We start from the raw sequence: 17,833 nt of genomic DNA on the forward strand, positions 1-17,833 counted from the left end.
GCCCCTTCCCCCGATTCCCTCCGAGGCCTCACGCTCGCACCGATCCGTCCTCCCGATTCCCTCCGAGGCCTCACGCTCGCACCGCCCCTTCCGCCCGATTCCCTCCGAGGCCCCACGCTCGCACCGCCCCTTCTCCCCGATTCCCTCGGAGGCCCCACGCTCGCACCGCCCCTTCCCCCCGATTCCCTCCGAGGCCCCACGCTCGCACCGCCCCTTCTTCCCGATTCCCTCCGAGGCCCACGCTCTCACCACCCCTTCCCCCGATTCCCTCCGAGGCCCCACGCTCACACCGCCCCTTCCCCCCGATTCCCTCAGAGGCCCCACGCTCGTCTCGCCCCTTCCCCCCGATTCCCTCCGAGGCCCCACGCTCGCACCGCCCCTTCTCCCCGATTCCCTCCGAGGCCCCACGCTCGCACCGCCCCTTCCCCCCGATTCCCTCCGAGGCCCCACGCTCGCACCGCCCCTTCCCCCGATTCCCTCCGAGGCCCCACGCTCGCACCGCCCCTTCCCCCCGATTCCCTCCGAGGCCCCACGCTCGCACCGCCCCTTCCCCCCGATTCCCTCCGAGGCCCCACGCTCGCACCGCCCCTTCCCCCCGATTCCCTCCGAGGACCCACGCTCACACCGCCCCTGCCCCCGATTCCCTCCGAGGCCCCACGCTAGCACCGCCCCTTCCCCCCGATTCCCTCCGAGGCCCCACGCTCTCACCGTCCTTTCTCCCCGACTCCCTCCTAGGCCCCACGCTCACACCGCCCCTTCCCCCCTATTCCCTCCGAGGCCCCACGCTCGCACCGCCCCTTCCCCCCGATTCCCTCCGAGGCCCCACGCTCTCACCACCCCTTCTCCCCGATTCCCTCCGAGGCCCCAGGCTCGCACCGCCCCTTCCGCCCGATTCCCTCCGAGGCCTCACGCTCGCACCGCCCCTTCTCCCCGATTCCCTCCGAGGCCCCATGCTCGCACCGACCATTCACCCCGACTCCCTCCGAGGCCCCACGCTCTCACCGTCCTTTATCCCCGATTCCCTCCGAGGACCCACGCTCTCACCGCCCCTTCCCCCCGATTCCCTCCGAGGCCCCACGCTCGCACCGCCCCTTCCCCCCGATTACCTCCGAGGCCCCACGCTCTCACCGTCCTTTCTCCCCGATTCCCTCCTAGGCCCCACGCTCACACCGCCCCTTCCCCCCGATTCCCTCCGAGGCCCCACGCTCGCACCGCCCCTTCCCCCCGATTCCCTCCGAGGCCCTACGCTCTCACCGCCCCTTCCCCCCCATTCCCTCCGAGGCCCCACGCTCGCACCGCCCCTTCCCCCGATTCCCTCCGAGGCCCCACACTCTCACCGTCCTTTCTTCCCGATTCCCTCCGAGGCCCCACGCTCGCACCGCCCCTTCCCCCCGATTCCCTCCGAGGCCCCACGCTCGCACCGCCCCTTCCCCCCCGATTCCCTCCGAGGCCCCACGCTCGCACCGCCCCTTCCCCCCGATTCCCTCCGAGGCCCCACGCTCGCACCGCCCCGTCCCCCGATTCCCTCCGAGGCCCCCCGCTCCCACCGCCCCTTCTCCCGATTCCCTCCGAGGCCCCACTCTCTCACCGCCCCTTCTCCCCGAGTCCCTCCGAGGCCCCACGCTCGCACCGCCCCTTCCCCCCGATTCCCTCCGAGGCCCCACGCTCGCACCGCCCCTTCTCCCCGATTCCCTCCGAGGCCCCACGCTCTCACCGCCCCTTCCCCCGATTCCCTCCGAGGCCCCACGCTCTCACCGTCCCTTCTCCCCGATTCCCCCCGAGGCCTCACGCTCGCACCGCCCCTTCTCCCCGATTCCCTCCGAGGCCTCACGCTCGCACCGCCCCTTCCCCCCGATTCCCTCCGAGGCCCCACGCTCGCACCTCCCCTTAGACTCGATTCCCTCAGAGGCCCCACGCTCGCATCGCCCCTTCCCCCCGATTCCCTCCGAGGCCCCACGCTCGCACCGCCCCTTCTCCCCGATTCCCTCCGAGGCCCCACGCTCGCACCGCCCCTTCCCCCCGATTCCCTCCGAGGCCCCACGCTCGCACCGCCCCTTCCCCCCGATTCCCTCCGAGGCCCCACGCTCGCACCGCCCCTTCCCCCCGATTCCCTCCGAGGCCCCACGCTCTCACCGCCCCTTCCCCCGATTCCCTCCGAGGCCCCACGCTTTCACCGCCCCTTCTCCCCGATTCCCTCCGAGGCCCCACGCTCTCACCGCCCCTTCTCCCCGATTCCCTCCGAGGCCCCACGCTCGCACCGCCCCTTCCCCCCGAGTCCCTCCGATGCCCCACGCTCTCACCGCCCCTTCTCCCCGATTCCCTCCGAGGCCCCAGGCTCGCACCGCCCCTTCCGCCCGATTCCCTCCGAGGCCTCACGCTCTCACCGCCCCTTCTCCCCGATTCCCTCCGAGGCCCCACGCTCGCACCGCCCCTTCCCCCCGATTCCCTCCGAGGCCCCACGCTCGCACCGCCCCTTCCCCCCGATTCCCTCCGAGGCCCCACGCTCTCACCGTCCTTTCTCCCCGATTCCCTCCTAGGCCCCACGCTCCCACCGCCCCTTCCCCCCGATTCCCTCCGAGGCCCCACGCTCGCACCGCCCCTTCCGCCCGATTCCCTCCGAGGCCCCACGCTCGCACCGCCCCTTCCCCCCGATTCCCTCCGAGGCCCCACGCTCGCACCGCCCCTTCCCCCCGATTCCCTCCGAGGCCCCACGCTCGCACCACCCCTTCTCCCCGATTCCCTCCGAGGCCCCACGCTCGCACTGCCCCTTCCCCCCGATTCCCTCCGAGGCCCTACGCTCTCACTGCCCCTTCCCCCCCATTCCCTCCGAGGCCCCACGCTCGCACCGCCCCTTCCCCCGATTCCCTCCGAGGCCCCACGCTCTCACCGTCCTTTCTTCCCGATTCCCTCCGAGTCCCCACGCTCGCACCGCCCCTTCCCCCCGATGAGGCCCCACGCTCGCACCGCCCCTTCCCCCCGATTCCCTCCGAGGCCTCACGCTCGCACCGCCCCTTCTCCCCTATTCCCTCCGAGGCCTCACGCTCGCACCGCCCCTTCCGCCCGATTCCCTCCGAGGCCTCACGCTCGCACCGCCCCTTCCCCGCGATTCCCTCCGAGGCCCCACGCTCGCACCGCCCCTTCTCCCCGATTCCCTCCGAGGCCCCACGCTCGCACCGCCCCTTCCCCCCGATTCCCTCCGAGGCCCCACGCTCGCACCGCCCCTTCTCCCCGATTCCCTCCGAGGCCCCACGCTCGCACCGCCCCTTCCGCCCGATTCCCTCCGAGGCCTCACGCTCGCACCGCCCCTTCCCCCCGATTCCCTCCGAGGCCCCACGCTCGCACCGCCCCTTCCCCCCGATTCCCTCCGAGGCCCCACGCTCGCACCGCCCCTTCCCCCCGATTCCCTCCGAGGCCTCACGCTCGCACCGCCCCTTCCCCCGATTCCCTCCGAGGCCTCACGCTCGCACCCCCCTTCCGCCCGATTCCCTCCGAGGCCCCACGCTCGCACCGCCCCTTCACCCCTAGTCCCTCCGAGGCCCCACGCTCGCACCGCCCCTTCACCCCTATTCCCTCCGAGGCCCCACGCTCGCACCGCCCCTTCTCCCCGATTCCCTCCGAGGCCCCACGCTCTCACCGCCCCTTCCCCCGATTCCCTCCGAGGCCCCACGCTCTCACCGCCCCTTCCCCCGATTCCCTCAGAGGCCCCACGCTCGCATCGCCCCTTCCCCCCGATTCCCTCCGAGGCCTCACGCTCGCACCGCCCCTTCTCCCCCATTCCCTCCGAGGCCCCACGCTCTCACCGCCCCTTCCCCCGATTCCCTCCGAGGCCCCACGCTCGCACCGCCCCTTCCCCCCGATTCCCTCCGAGGCCCCACGCTCGCACCGCCCCTTCCCCCCGATTCCCTCCGAGGCCCCACGCTCTCACCGCCCCTTCCCCCCGATTCCCTCCGAGGCCCCACGCGTGCACCGCCCCGTCACCCCGATTCCCTCCGAGGCCCCACGCTCTCACCGCCCCTTCGCCCCGATTCCCTCCGAGGCCCCACGCTCGCACCGCCCCTTCCCCCCGATTCCCTCCGATGCCCCACGCTCTCACCGCCCCTTCTCCCCGATTCCCTCCGAGGCCCCAGGCTCGCACCGCCCCTTCCGCCCGATTCCCTCCGAGGCCCCACGCTCTCACCGTCCTTTCTTCCCGATTCCCTCCGAGGCCCCACGCTCGCACCGCCCCTTCCCCCCGATTCCCTCCGAGGCCCCACGCTCGCACCGCCCCTTCCCCCCGATTCCCTCCGAGGCCTCACGCTCGCACCGCCCCTTCTCCCCGATTCCCTCCGAGGCCTCACGCTCACACTGCCCCTTCTCCCCCATTCCCTCCGAGGCCCCACGCTCGCACCGCCCCTTCCGCCCGATTCCCTCCGAGGCCTCACGCTCGCACCGCCCCTTCCCCGCGATTCCCTCCGAGGCCCCACGCTCGCACCGCCCCTTCTCCCCGATTCCCTCCGAGGCCCCACGCTCGCACCGCCCCTTCCCCCCCGATTCCCTCCGAGGCCCCACGCTCGCACCGCCCCTTCTCCCCGATTCCCTCCGAGGCCCCACGCTCGCACCGCCCCTTCCGCCCGATTCCCTCCGAGGCCTCACGCTCGCACCGCCCCTTCTCCCCGATTCCCTCCGAGGCCCCACGCTCGCACCGCCCCTTCCCCCCGATTCCCTCCGAGGCCCCACGCTCGCACCGCCCCTTCCCCCCGATTCCCTCCGAGGCCTCACGCTCGCACCGCCCCTTCCCCCCGATTCCCTCCGAGGCCTCACGCTCGCACCGCCCCTTCCGCCCGATTCCCTCCGAGGCCCCACGCTCGCACCGCCCCTTCTCCCCGATTCCCTCCGAGGCCCCACGCTCGCACCGCCCCTTCCCCCCGATTCCCTCCGAGGCCCCACGCTCGCACCGCCCCTTCTCCCCGATTCCCTCCGAGGCCCCACGCTCTCACCGCCCCTTCCCCCCGATTCCCTCCGAGGCCCCACGCTCTCACCGCCCCTTCCCCCCGATTCCCTCAGAGGCCCCACGCGCGCACCGTCCCTTCCCCCCGATTCCCTCCGAGGCCCCACGCTCTCACCGCCCCTTCTCCCCGATTCCCTCCGAGGCCCCACGCTCGCACCGCCCCTTCTCCCCGATTCCCTCCGAGGCCCCACGCTCGCACCGCCCCTTCCCCCCGATTCCCTCCGAGGCCCCACGCTCGCACCGCCCCTTCTCCCCGATTCCCTCCGAGGCCCCACGCTCTCACCGCCCCTTCCCCCGATTCCCTCCGAGGCCCCACGCTCTCACCGCCCCTTCCCCCCGATTCCCTCCTAGGCCCCACGCTCGCAGCGCCCCTTCCCCCCGATTCCCTCCGAGGCCCCACGCTCGCACCGTCCCTTCTCCCCGATTCCCTCCGAGGCCCCACGCTCGCACCGCCCCTTCCCCCCGATTCCCTCCGAGGCCCCACGCTCGCACCGCCCCTTCCCCCCGATTCCCTCCGAGGCCCCACGCTCGCACCGCCCCTTCCCCCCGATTCCCTCCGAGGCCCCACGCTCTCACCGCCCCTTCCCCCCGATTCCCTCCGAGGCCCCACGCGTGCACCGCCCCTCCTCCCCGATTCCCTCCGAGGCCCCACGCTCTCACCGCCCCTTCTCCCCGATTCCCTCCGAGGCCCCACGCTCGCACCGCCCCTTCCCCCCGAGTCCCTCCGAGTCCCCACGCTCTCACCGCCCCTTCCCCCCGATTCCCTCCGAGGCCCCAGGCTCGCACCGCCCCTTCCGCCCGATTCCCTCCGAGGCCTCACGCTCGCACCGCCCCTTCTCCCCGATTCCCTCCGAGGCCCCACGCTCGCACCGCCCCTTCCCCCCGATTCCCTCCGAGGCCCCACGCTCGCACCGCCCCTTCCCCCCGATTCCCTCCGAGGCCCCACGCTCGCACCGCCCCTTCCCCCCATTCCCTCCGAGGCACACCGCTCGCACCGCCCGTTCCCCCGATTCCCTCCGAGGCCCCACGCTCTCACCATCCTTTCTTCCCGATTCCCTCCGAGGCCCCACGCTCGCACCGCCCCTTCCCCCGATTCCCTCCGAGGCCCCACGCTCGCACCGCCCCTTCCCCCCGATTCCCTCCGAGGCCTCACGCTCGCACCGCCCCTTCTCCCCGATTCCCTCCGAGGCCTCACGCTCGCACCGCCCCTTCCGCCCGATTCCCTCCGAGGCCTCACGCTCGCACCGCCCCTTCTCCCCGATTCCCTCCGAGGCCTCACGCTCGCACCGCCCCTTCCGCCCGATTCCCTCCGAGGCCCCACGCTCGCACCGCCCCTTCCCCCCGATTCCCTCCGAGGCCCCACGCTCGCACCGCCCCTTCTCCCCGATTCCCTCCGAGGCCCCACGCTCGCACCGCCCCTTCTCCCCGATTCCCTCCGAGGCCCCACGCTCGCACCGCCCCTTCCCCCCGATTCCCTCCGAGGCCCCACGCTCTCACCGCCCCTTCTCCCCGATTCCCTCCGAGGCCCCACGCTCTCACCGCCCCTTCTCCCCGATTCCCTCCGAGGCCTCACGCTCGCACCGCCCCTTCCCCCCGATTCCCTCCGAGGCCTCACGCTCGCACCGCCCCTTCCCCCCGATTCCCTCCGAGGACCCACGCTCGCGCCGCCCCTTCTCCCCGATTCCCTCCGAGGCCCCACGCTCGCGCCGCCCCTTCCCCCCGATTCCCTCCGAGGCCCCACTCTCGCGCCGCCCCTTCCGCCCGATTCCCTCCGAGGCCCCACGCTCTCGCCGCCCCTTCTCCCCGATTCCCTCCGAGGCCCCACGCTCGCACCGCCCCTTCCCCCCGATTCCCTCCGAGGCCCCACTCTCGCACCGCCCCTTCCGCCCGATTCCCTCCGAGGCCCCACGCTCGCGCCGCCCCTTCCCCCCGATTCCCTCCGAGGCCCCACGCTCGCTCCGCCCCTTCCCCCCGATTCCCTCCGAGGCCCCACGCTCGCACCGCCCCTTCTCCCCCATTCCCTCCGAGGCCCCACGCTCGCACCGCCCCTTCCCCCCCATTCCCTCCGAGGCCCCACGCTCTCCCCGCCCCTTCCCCCCGATTCCCTCGAGGCCCCATCCCCACACCACCCCTTCTCCCGAAGGCCCCGATTTCCCCCGAGGCCCCGCCCCTCGTTCACTCTTCTTCGGCCCCTCCCCCATTGGTCACCCTTTCAGCTGGTAAAAAGTGGGGGGAGACATGGCCCTCTGGCTCCCCTCCCCCCCATTCCAGTGCCCCTGATGGGCAGGGCAAGGGTGATCTTCAGGAGCCCAGAACACTTGGGGCCAGCTCAGAGACCTTAGAGATGCAGGCCGGGGGCCCAGGACTGGTGTCTGTGCTTCCACAGCGGGAGTTAGGAGGCGTGGAAAGAGCCTCAGGGGAGAAGGCCAGAGAAGCCCCCCCCAGCTGCAAATACAGCCAAAGAAACAGGAGTGTAACCTGCCCCTGACTCAGTGCCTCGGGGAAACAGGCACCATGGCTGAATGCTCCAGCCAGGGTGCCGGAATAGGAAGCCAGGGTCCATGGCCCCATCACTTTTCCCCACCCGTAAGGGTAAGCGACAGGAAGTGTGGGCAGAGAAGAGTGAGCGGGGGCGTGGCCTCAGGGGAAATGGGCGGTGTGAGGGCGGGGCCTCAGGGGGAATGGGCGGTGCGAGGGCGGGGCCTCAGGGGGAATGGGCGGTGCGAGGGCGGGGCCTCAGGGGGAATGGCAGGTGCAAGGGTGGGGCCTCAGGTGGAATGGGTGGGGTCTCAGGTAGGATGGGCAGTGCGAGGACAGGGCCTCAGGGGGAATGGGCGGTGCAAGGGCGGGGCCTCAGGGGGAATGGGCGGTGCGAGGGCAAGGCCTCATGGGGAATGGGCGGTGCGAGGGCAGGGCCTCAGGGGGAATGGGCAGTGCGAGGGCAAGGACTCAGGGGAATGGGTTGTGCGAGGACAGGGCCTCAGGGGGAATGGGCGGTGCGAGGGCGGGGCCTCAGGGGGAATGGGCAGTGCGAGGGAGGGGCCTCAGGGGAATGGGCGGTGCGAGGGCGGGGCCTCAGGGGGAATGGGCGGTGCGAGGGCAAGGACTCAGGGGGAATGGGCGGTGCGAGGGCGGGGCCTCAGGGGGAATGGGCGGTGCGAGGGAGGGGCCTCAGGGGAATGGGTGGTGCGAGGGCAGGGCCTCAGGGGGAATGGGCGGTGCAAGGACGGGGCCTCAGGGGGAATGGGCGGTGCGAGGGCAAGGACTCAGGGGGAATGGGCGGTGCAAGGGCGGGGCCTCAGGGGGAATGGGCGGTGCGAGGGCAAGGACTCAGGGGGAATGGGCGGTGCGAGGGCGAGGACTCAGGGGGAATGGGCGGTGCGAGGGCGAGGACTCAGGGGGAATGGGCGGTGCGAGGGCGAGGACTCAGGGGAATGGGCGGTGCGAGGGCAAGGACTCAGGGGGAATGGGCGGTGCGAGGGCGGGGCCTCAGGGGGAATGGGCAGTGCGAGGGCGGGACCTCAGGGGGAATGGGCGGTGCGAGGGTGGGGCCTCAGGGGGAATGGGCGGTGCGAGGGCGGGGCCTCAGGGGGAATGGGCGGTGCGAGGGCAAGGACTCAGGGGGAATGGGTGGTGCGAGGGCGGGGCCTCAGGGGGAATGGGCGGTGCGAGGGCGGGGCCTCAGGGGAATGGGCGGTGCGAGGGCAAGGCCATGGTTTGGGCACCAGTGGCCCCCCCATTTTTAGGGAGTTTCCACCAGTCCTGGATCCAGCCCATGTACCTCATGCCCCTTTTACCTCTCCTTAGTGGATCTTCTCCTTAGATCGCACCCCCGCACCCCCGTATGCTTGACTAACAGTCACCTCCAGAAGATCGCCATAAAGACAGGTGTGAGCCACAGGGAGAATGCAGCAGGGAGCCTGGGGCACCAGCCGTACTCCATTCACACCATCAGTCATGGCGCTGCTCAGGCACAGTCAGGGAATTGTCTGCCAGGCTTTGTAGCAACTCACTGTACTTGCTCGAAATTAAGTACCAAGCACATAAATGACAGAGCACTAAAGTCACAGCGTTGATGTGATTTACTTCCACTTCTGTAAGGCGTTGGACTTGGTCCTGCTCAACATTTTGATTAAAAAACTAGACCGATATAAAATTAACATGGCACATATTAGATGGATTAAAAACTGGCTAACTGACCGATTGCAAAATGTCATTGCAAATGGGGACTCACATCACGGAGTAAGTGTGTTTCAGATGGGGTCCCAGGTGGACGGGTTCTTGGCACTACACTATTTAACATTGTTATTATTGACCTGGGAGAAAACAGAATCCTCACTGATGAAGGGTGTAGATCAGGGGTTCTCAACCTTTTTCTTTCTGAGACCCCACCCCCCACCCCCACAACATGCTATAAAAACTCCATGGCCTACCTGTGCCACAATTGTTTTTCTGTATATAAAAGCCAGGACTTGCGTTAGGGGGTAGCAAGCAGGGGAATTGCCTGGGGCCTCATGCCACACAGGGCACCCGCAAAGCTAAGTTGCTCAGGTTTCAGCTTCAGCCCCAGGTGGTGGGGCTCAGAGCCCCAGGCTTCAACCCCACATGGTGGGGCTGAAGCTTTCAGCCCTGGGCCCCAGCAAGTCTAATGCTGGCCCTGAAACCTGCTTGTGGCCCCCCCAAGGGCCCTCAGACCCCTGGTTGAGAACCACTGTTGTAGATGACACAAAGATTGGCAGAGGGGTAAACCATGAAAGGGGCACATCACTGGTACAGAGCAATCTGGATCACTTGTTATTCTGGTTGCAAGCATACAATATTTGTTTTAATGTGTTCCACATCTGAGAACAAAAACTGCAGACTGTTCTTACAGGAGGGGGATTCTATCCTGAGAAGCAGTGACTCTGAAAAAGACTTAGGGGTCGTGGTGGATTATCAGCTGAACACAAGGTCCCAGTGCAATGCTGTGGCCAAAAGGGCTGATGCGGTCCTGGGATGTATGAACAAGGGGATCTCGAGTAGGTGCAGAGAGGTTATTTGACCTTTGTATTTGGCAGTGGTGTGGCTGCTGCTGGAATACAGTGGCCAGTTTTGGCGTCCATGATTCGAGAAGGACGTTGATAAGTTGGAGAGGGTTTCGAGAAGAGCCAGGAGAATGAATAAAGGATTAGTAAACATGTCGAATAGTGCTTTAGAGTCAAGAAGTTCAAGCTACTTAGTTTAACAAACAGAATGTTAATGGCTGACTTGATCACAGTCTGCAAGTGCCTATAAGGGGAACAGGGCTCTTAAATCTAGCAGACAAATGTATAATAAGATCCAATGGTTGGAATTTGAAGCTAGACATATTCAGTCTCAAAATAAGGTTCACATTTTTAACAGTGACGGCAAGTAAGCTTTGGAGCAATTTACCAAGGGTTGTGGATTCTCCATCACTGACAATTTTAAAACAAAGACTGGACATTTTTCTAAACCAGCAGTTCTCAACCCGCGGGTCGTATGTGGCCCAATTAACCCAGCTGCCGCCTGGCCCCATGCAGCAGTGTCCGGGGTCGGTGTACCAGCTCCTTTCCCCATGCCCAGCTCTCCACTCCTGGCTCCACACTCTGGGTGGGAGGCACTAAGCATAGGGGTTTGTGGAGGGGGGGCTAGCTGGGGGGCACTGTGGTTCTCAACCTGCAGCCCAGGTAACACTTTGTGGGCTGCATATGTGGCCCACAATGATAAATAGGTTGAGAACCACTGTTCTCAACCATACACTCTAGTTCAAACAGGACTTAGGCTGGTGTTATACAGGACTAGATGATCACAATTACCTATGAATCTATTGTGTAGTGATTGAATAACTATTATAGAAGTTACTTAGGAAATCAGTTAGGTAGGAAAGACTAGACAAACTACACAAGCATAGGCGCCAACTTTCCCTGGTGCCGGTGGGTGCTCGCGCGCCGCGCCCCCTCTCAGCCCCACCCTGATTCCACCCTTTCCCTGGCTCTGCCCCACCCCCATTCCAACCCCTTCCCCAAAGTCCCCACCCAAATTCCGCCCCCTCCCTGCCCCTATTGGACCCCGTCCCCAAATCCCTGCCCCGGCCCTGCCTCTTCCCCGAGCGTTCCCCGTCCTCCTCCCTCCCTCCCAGTGCTTGCCACACGAAACAGCTGTTTTGCAGCGCAATTGCTGGGAGCTAGCGGGGAAAAGAGGGTATGCGGCACGCTCAGGGGAGGAGGTGGAGGCGGAGGTGAGCTGGGGTGGGGCGGGGAGCTGCCGGTGGATGCAGAGCACCCACCAATTTTTCGCCGTGCGTGCTCCAGCCCCGGAGCACCCACGGATTGGCGCCTATGTACACAAGACAGACAAACCCCATAGATACCAGGGCACTAACAAAATGATAAATACACCAGATACGCAGCAACCCAGCCAGACCATGGCTTGTCCTGCCCCTTGGAATGCACTGCACAGAATATCCCTCAGCCTCTTCTGCATCAAGAGCAACAAAGCTGAGCAGAAGCAGCCTGCTGGGAGCTCATTTCCTCCTCCACCTCCTGTGGTCTCAGCAATTTTGTTTAAAGGCTGCAAAAATTGTTATATGAGTTGAGAAGAGGAACCAGAAGAAATATTTATATCTACCCTAGCTCTAGCTCCAAGAGAAGAAACCAGAGCCCCCACGGAGGAGATATCTGCCCCATCCATCCACTGTGACACTAGGGACATTAGCAGGCACACACATAACAGGAGCCAAGGGCAGGAAGGCGCTGTTAGAACAATTCAAAAAGGAAATATGATGCATTTTAATAGGGATGGGAGCTAGTCACTGGACCACGGTTCCCAGGGTGGTGGATCCTTCATCATCTGGAGTCTTTACATCAGAGCTGGATGTCTTTACAAGTCACCAGACCTCACAGTGTCACTTACATAATAGGGAAAAATGAGTTCCTAATGCTGCAGTCCATGGGTCAGGGTCTCTGGCCTGGGTTATGCAGGAGCTCAGACTGGAGGATTGAAATGGCCCCTTCTGGCCTCAACATCTGGGGGTGAGATTTTCATTATCCATTTGTGCCTTTGAAACCCCATCCTCACTTTGAATCTATAGCAGCAGTTCTCAAATTTTAGCAACCCAAGCTCCCCCATTATGATTTAAATTTTTTCATGGACCCCCCCAAGGCCCCTGCTCAGCTCCAGGCCCCACCCCCACCCCACCTCACCTCTTCCCACCCTTGATCCACCCCTGCCCCTCCTCTTCCCCGCCTCTTTCCGCCCCCTCCCCTGAGTGACTCGTCCCGCTCCTCCCCCTCCCTCCCAGTGCCTCTGAAGGCACTGGGAGGAAGGGGGAGAAGTTGAGGGAATGGGGGGAGGAGTTGATCAGCTGGACCCACGAACCCCCTGGAGTACCCTCATGGACTCCCAGGGGTCCGCAGATCCCAATTTGAGAAACGCTGAATTCTATAGGCTAGTTATAATTACTTAAACTTAGCCTAGAAAGAATTTATAGTAAGATGAAGTAAATCACAGTATGGTCTAATATTTAAACATTTAATAATTTCAGATATTATATTTCCTTAGTAATTGAATTATTTACTTTTAACAGAAATTACTAAAGAAATCAATGACTCAATATACAACACTTGACCACTGCTGCAAATGCCTTCCGAAATGGCCACCTTCTCCTATACCACCTCCCTAATGCAACTGGCAACGTTTAGGAGTTTACTCAAGGGCTGGAATGCAGCTGTTCTTTAAAAAATATAAAGTAAGGAGTCAAACAAACAAAAGTAGCGTTATCCCTCAGGAGCCCTCTCCCATCCCCTTAACATACAACTTCCTGTGCATGGAGACTGTTGAAATGTAGCCCTCAGTGCTCAGCTGTCTGTGATTGAAGAGACAGTAATAACCATTACTTGTTCCAGAACACTTCAGAAACTCACCTTTGTACCATCCCCATGTAACCCTTCTGCCAGGTGGAGCCGGCAGCAACAAGGGCCGGGTTCAATAGGTAGGGGTTCTTTTTCAACAATACAACACAGAACCAGCTCGAGCCCCCACCCAGTAACCTGGGACAATTACACACCACCCCTGGGTGCCTCTGCATCCCCTGTCTCAGGCAGAGAGTCCGAGTGTAGAAAAGAAACTTTTAATGAAAGGAGGGAAGTCACCTGGCATTAATTTGGGAAAACTCCACAAGCAGGATTCATAAACATAAAACCATGAGCAAAACATCCACCCCAGAGTACACTGGACAGTGCCCTTTCACCTCAGGTTCTTAAATCCAGCAACCAAAAGTTCCTTTAACATGACCTTCCTTTCTCCCTCCACTGCACCCTTCACAGTTGTTGTCCTTGGTCAGGGAAGACCCAGAGTTCAGAGGTGCATTGGTGTGCACTCACCTCCCACCCTGGGGGGGCGGGCGGTTAGGGAGGGCACCTTGCTCACTTCGCTGTCCAGGCACTTGCTTCACTCTGCCGGCTGCTCTCCGCTCCTCCCGCTGCTCGCCATTCCACCAGCCAGATGCTCACCGCTCTGCTCTGGGATGTCTTGAGGTCCCACTACTTAACACAGCTGTCAATGATTGCAGCTCACTGCTAGTTCAGACTGGGAAGTTCAGACTTGCCTCAGAGACACTGTCCCAAAGCAGGCCTAATGCTTAGGTCTAGTTATCAGTGATTTTAAATCTAGTGGTGTGTAACAAGACTCCCATTTGAGTCATAATCAGTTCTGTTATTACCCATTGAAGATAGAACAGGCAAAATGCCCTTAGACAGACAGCACAACCAAGCACACCCCAGGAACAAATGCCTACCCCTACCCCTACCCTCTCAATTCCACTGGCTTTTGGTACCCCATCCCCTGCCCAGCGAGTGCAGTTTAGTTGAGGGTGAACCCCTTCAATCAGCGCATGCCAAGCACAGTTCTGCTGCTCTTCATTCACACAGCAAGGATAACAACCCTTTAGTGCCCCTGCCCCCACTAACAACATGACTTCTGATCCAACACCAGCTAAAAGTGATCATTTGGACAAAGCAGTCCCCTCATGCTGAACACCTGGGCAGGGTGGGTGGCAACCTGGGCAGCAGTGACCATGAGATGGTATGGTTCAGGATCCTGACAAAAGGAAGAAAGGAAAGCAGCAGAATATGGACCCTGGATTTCAGAAAAGCAGACTTTGACTCCATCAGGGAACTGGTGGGCAGGATCCCCTAGGAGAATAACATGAGGGAGAAAGGAGTCCAGGAGTGCTGGCTGTATTTTAAAGAAGCCTTATTGAGGGTGCAGGAACAAACCATCCTGATGTGCAGAAAGAAAAGCAAATATGGTAGTCGACCAGCTTGGCTTTACAGACAAATCTGCAGTGAGCGTAATCAGTGATGAGCTGCCAAATTTTTAACAACCGGTTCCCTCCTCCCTCCAAAATTTTAACAACGGGTTCCCTCCTTCCCCCCCCTCCGGGGGGGGGGGGGTTGTGCCCCATCCAACCCCTCATGTTCCTTAACACACACACTCCGAGACCCCTGACCCATCCCCCCTTCCCTGTCCCCTGACTGCCCCTTGCCGCCCCACCCAACCCCTCCTCTCATTCTCAATGGCCCCCCAGAACCCCTACCCCATACAACTACCCCTTCTCTCTGTCCCTGAGTGCCCCCACCACCTCATCCAACCCTGCTCTTTCCTGACTGCTCCCTGGGACCCTTGCCCCCATTCAATCCCCCTGTTCCCTGCTCTCTGACTGCCCTGACCCCTATCCACCCCCCCACAACCCACCCCCTCCCTGCCCCCTTACCACACTGCCTGGGGACCGGGTCCACTCTGCCAGGCCCGACTCCCCGGGCCGGCAGCGGGGCCGGCGCCGCGCGGCCCGACTCCCCGGGCCGGCAGCGGGGCCGGAGCCGCGCGGCCCGACTCCCCGGGCTGGCACCGGGGCCGAGCCGCTCGGCGGCAGCCGCGGGGCCCGACTCCCTGGGCCGGCGCTGGGCTGGAGGGAGCCACGGTCTGGGACCAGGAGCTGCTGAGCCAGCCGCACCTCCCCTCCCCCTCCGCGCCCCAGCTTACCTGCTGGCTGCCTCCATGCTGCTTGTTCAGGCTTCCCGCGAACATCTGATTCGCGGGAAGCAGGGGAGGGGGAGGAGAAGGGGGCGGAGCAGGAGAGGAGTGGGCGGGAACTTTTGTTAAATTTAGCAGCCCTTAACAACCGGTTCTAAAATGGCTGCTAAATTTAACAACGGGTTCGCGCGAACCCGTGTGAACCGGCTGCAGCTCACCCCTGAGCGTAATCACAAAAAGGAAGCTTTCAAGATGTGGAAACTTGGACAGATGACTAGGGAGGAGTATAAAAATATTTCTTGAGCATGCAGGGGTGTAATCAGGAAGACCAAAGCACAACTGGAGTTGCAGCTAGCAAAGGATGTGAAGGGTAACAAGAAAGGTTTCTACAGGTATATTAGCAACAGGTATGTTAGTGGGACCCTTACTGAACGGGGGAGGTGACCTAGTGGCAGATGATGTGGAAAAGGCTGAAGTACTCAATGCTTTTTTTGCCTCGGTCTTCACAGACAAGGTCAGCTCCCACACTGCTGCCCTGGGCAACACAGTATGGGAAGGAGGTGAGAAGCTCTCAGTGGTGAAAGAACAGGTTAAGGACTATTTAGAAAAGCTGGACATATACAAGTCCATGGGCAGGAAACAATGCATCCAAGGGCGCTAAGGGAGCTGGCTGATGTGATTGCAGAGCCACTGGCCATTATCTTTGAAAACTCATGGCGATTGGGGGGGCGCTGTTCCCGGACGATAGGCAAAGGCAAATATAGTGCCCATCTTTAAAAAAGGAAGGAGAATCCGGGGAACTACAGACTGGTCAGCCTCACCTCAGTCCCTGGAAAAATCATGGAGCAGGTCCTCAAGGAATCCATTTTGAAGCACTTGGAGGAGAGGAAGGTGATCAGGAACAGTCAACATGGATTCATTAAGGGCAAGTCATGCCTGACCAACCTGATTGCCTTCTATGATGACATATTGGCTCTGTGGATATGGGGAAAGCCGTGGACGTGATATATCTTGACTTTAGCAAAGCTTTTGATACAGTCTCCCACAGTATTTTTGCCAGCAAGTTAAAGAAGTATGGATTGGATGAATGGACTATAAGGCGAATAGAAAGCTGGCTAGATCATCAGGCTCAACAGGCTCGATGTCTAGTTGGCAGCCGGTATCAAGCGGAGTGCCCCAGGGGTCGGTCCTGGGGCCAGTTTTATTCAACATCTTCATTAATGATCTGGATGTTGGGATGGATTGCACCCTCAGCAAGTTCACGGATGACACTAAGCTGGGGGAGAGGTAGATATGCTGGAGGGTAGGGATAGGGCCCAGAGTGACCTAGACAAATTGGAGGATTGGGCCAAAAAAAATCTGATGAGGTTTAACAAGGACAAGTGCAGAGTCCTGCATTTAGGACGGAAGAATTCCATGCACTGTTACACGCTGGGGACTGACTGGCTAAGCGGCAGTTCTGCAGAAAAGGACCTGGGGATTACAGTGGACGAGAAGATGGATATGAGTCAATAGTGTGCCCTTGTTGCCAAGAAGGCTAATGGCATATTGGGCTAGTAGGGGCATTGACAGCGGATCGACAGAAGTGATTATTTGGCACTGTTAAGGCCACATCTAGAGTATTCCCTCCAGTTTGGGGGCTCCCCACTACAGAAAGGATGTGGACAAATTGGAGAGAGTCCAGCGGAAGGCAACAAAAATGATTAGGGGTCTGGGGCACAAGACTTAGGAGAGGCTGAGGGAACTGGGGTTATTTAGTCTGCAGAAGAGAAGAGTGAGAGGGGATTTCATAGCAGCCTTCAACTACCTGAAGGGGGTTCCAAAGAGGATGGAGCTAGGCTGTTCTCAGTGATGGCAGATGACAGAGCAAGGAGCAATGGTCTCAAGTTGCAGTGGGGGAGGTCTAGATTGGATATTAGGAAACACTAGGAGGGTGGTGAAGCACTGGAATGGGTTACCTAGGGAGATAGTGGACTCTCCATCCTTAGAGGTTTTTAAGGCCCAGCTTAACAAAGCCCTGGCTAGGATGATTTAGTTGGTGTTGGTGCTGCTTTGAGCAGGGGGTTGGACTAGATGACCTCCTGAGGTCTCTTCCAATGCTAATATTCTATGATTCTATGATTCTAAGGTGAGCTCCTGAGGTCCTCTTCCCCAGCCCATCATTATATGTCAGGGGAGAGCTCATTCAGAGCCTGATTACACTCACATTACTCCAAAGCAATCTGGTATAAATCAGGAGGGGCTGTACTGGAATCAATAAGATTTGTGGAGTTAGTAAAGGCCAAGCAAGGGAAATACATGACATGATGCAACATCCATGAATAGTGCTTTCTCCCACCTCCAATTGGAAGCCCACTCCATGCCTTCCTGGCAGACAATCACCTGGCTTCAGTTATTCACACCTTCATCACCACCCATCTGGATGACAGCAGTGTGATAGACCTGGGCATGAAGCCTTCAGCCCTTAGAAAACTCCAACTAGTACAGAATGACACAGTGCATCTCCTCAAGAACACAGGCTACCAATGAGCCCATCAGACCCTACACAGACTCCCCTTAGAATCATAGAATCTCAGGGTTGGAAGGGACCTCAGGAGGTCATCTAGTCCAACCCCCTGCTCAAAGCAGGACCAAACCCAACTAAATCATCCCAGCCAGGGCTTTGTCAAGCCTGACCTTAAAAACCTCTAAGGAAGGAGATTCCACTACCTCCCTAGGTAACCCATTCCAGTTCTTCACCACCCTACTAGTGAAAAAGTTTTTCCTAATGTCCAACCCTTAGAAGTGTCACAGCTGGGGCTTGGGCAGTGGTCA

Source organism: Mauremys mutica, chromosome 17 (assembly GCF_020497125.1).
Source record: "Mauremys mutica isolate MM-2020 ecotype Southern chromosome 17, ASM2049712v1, whole genome shotgun sequence".
Taxonomy (NCBI): domain Eukaryota; kingdom Metazoa; phylum Chordata; order Testudines; family Geoemydidae; genus Mauremys; species Mauremys mutica.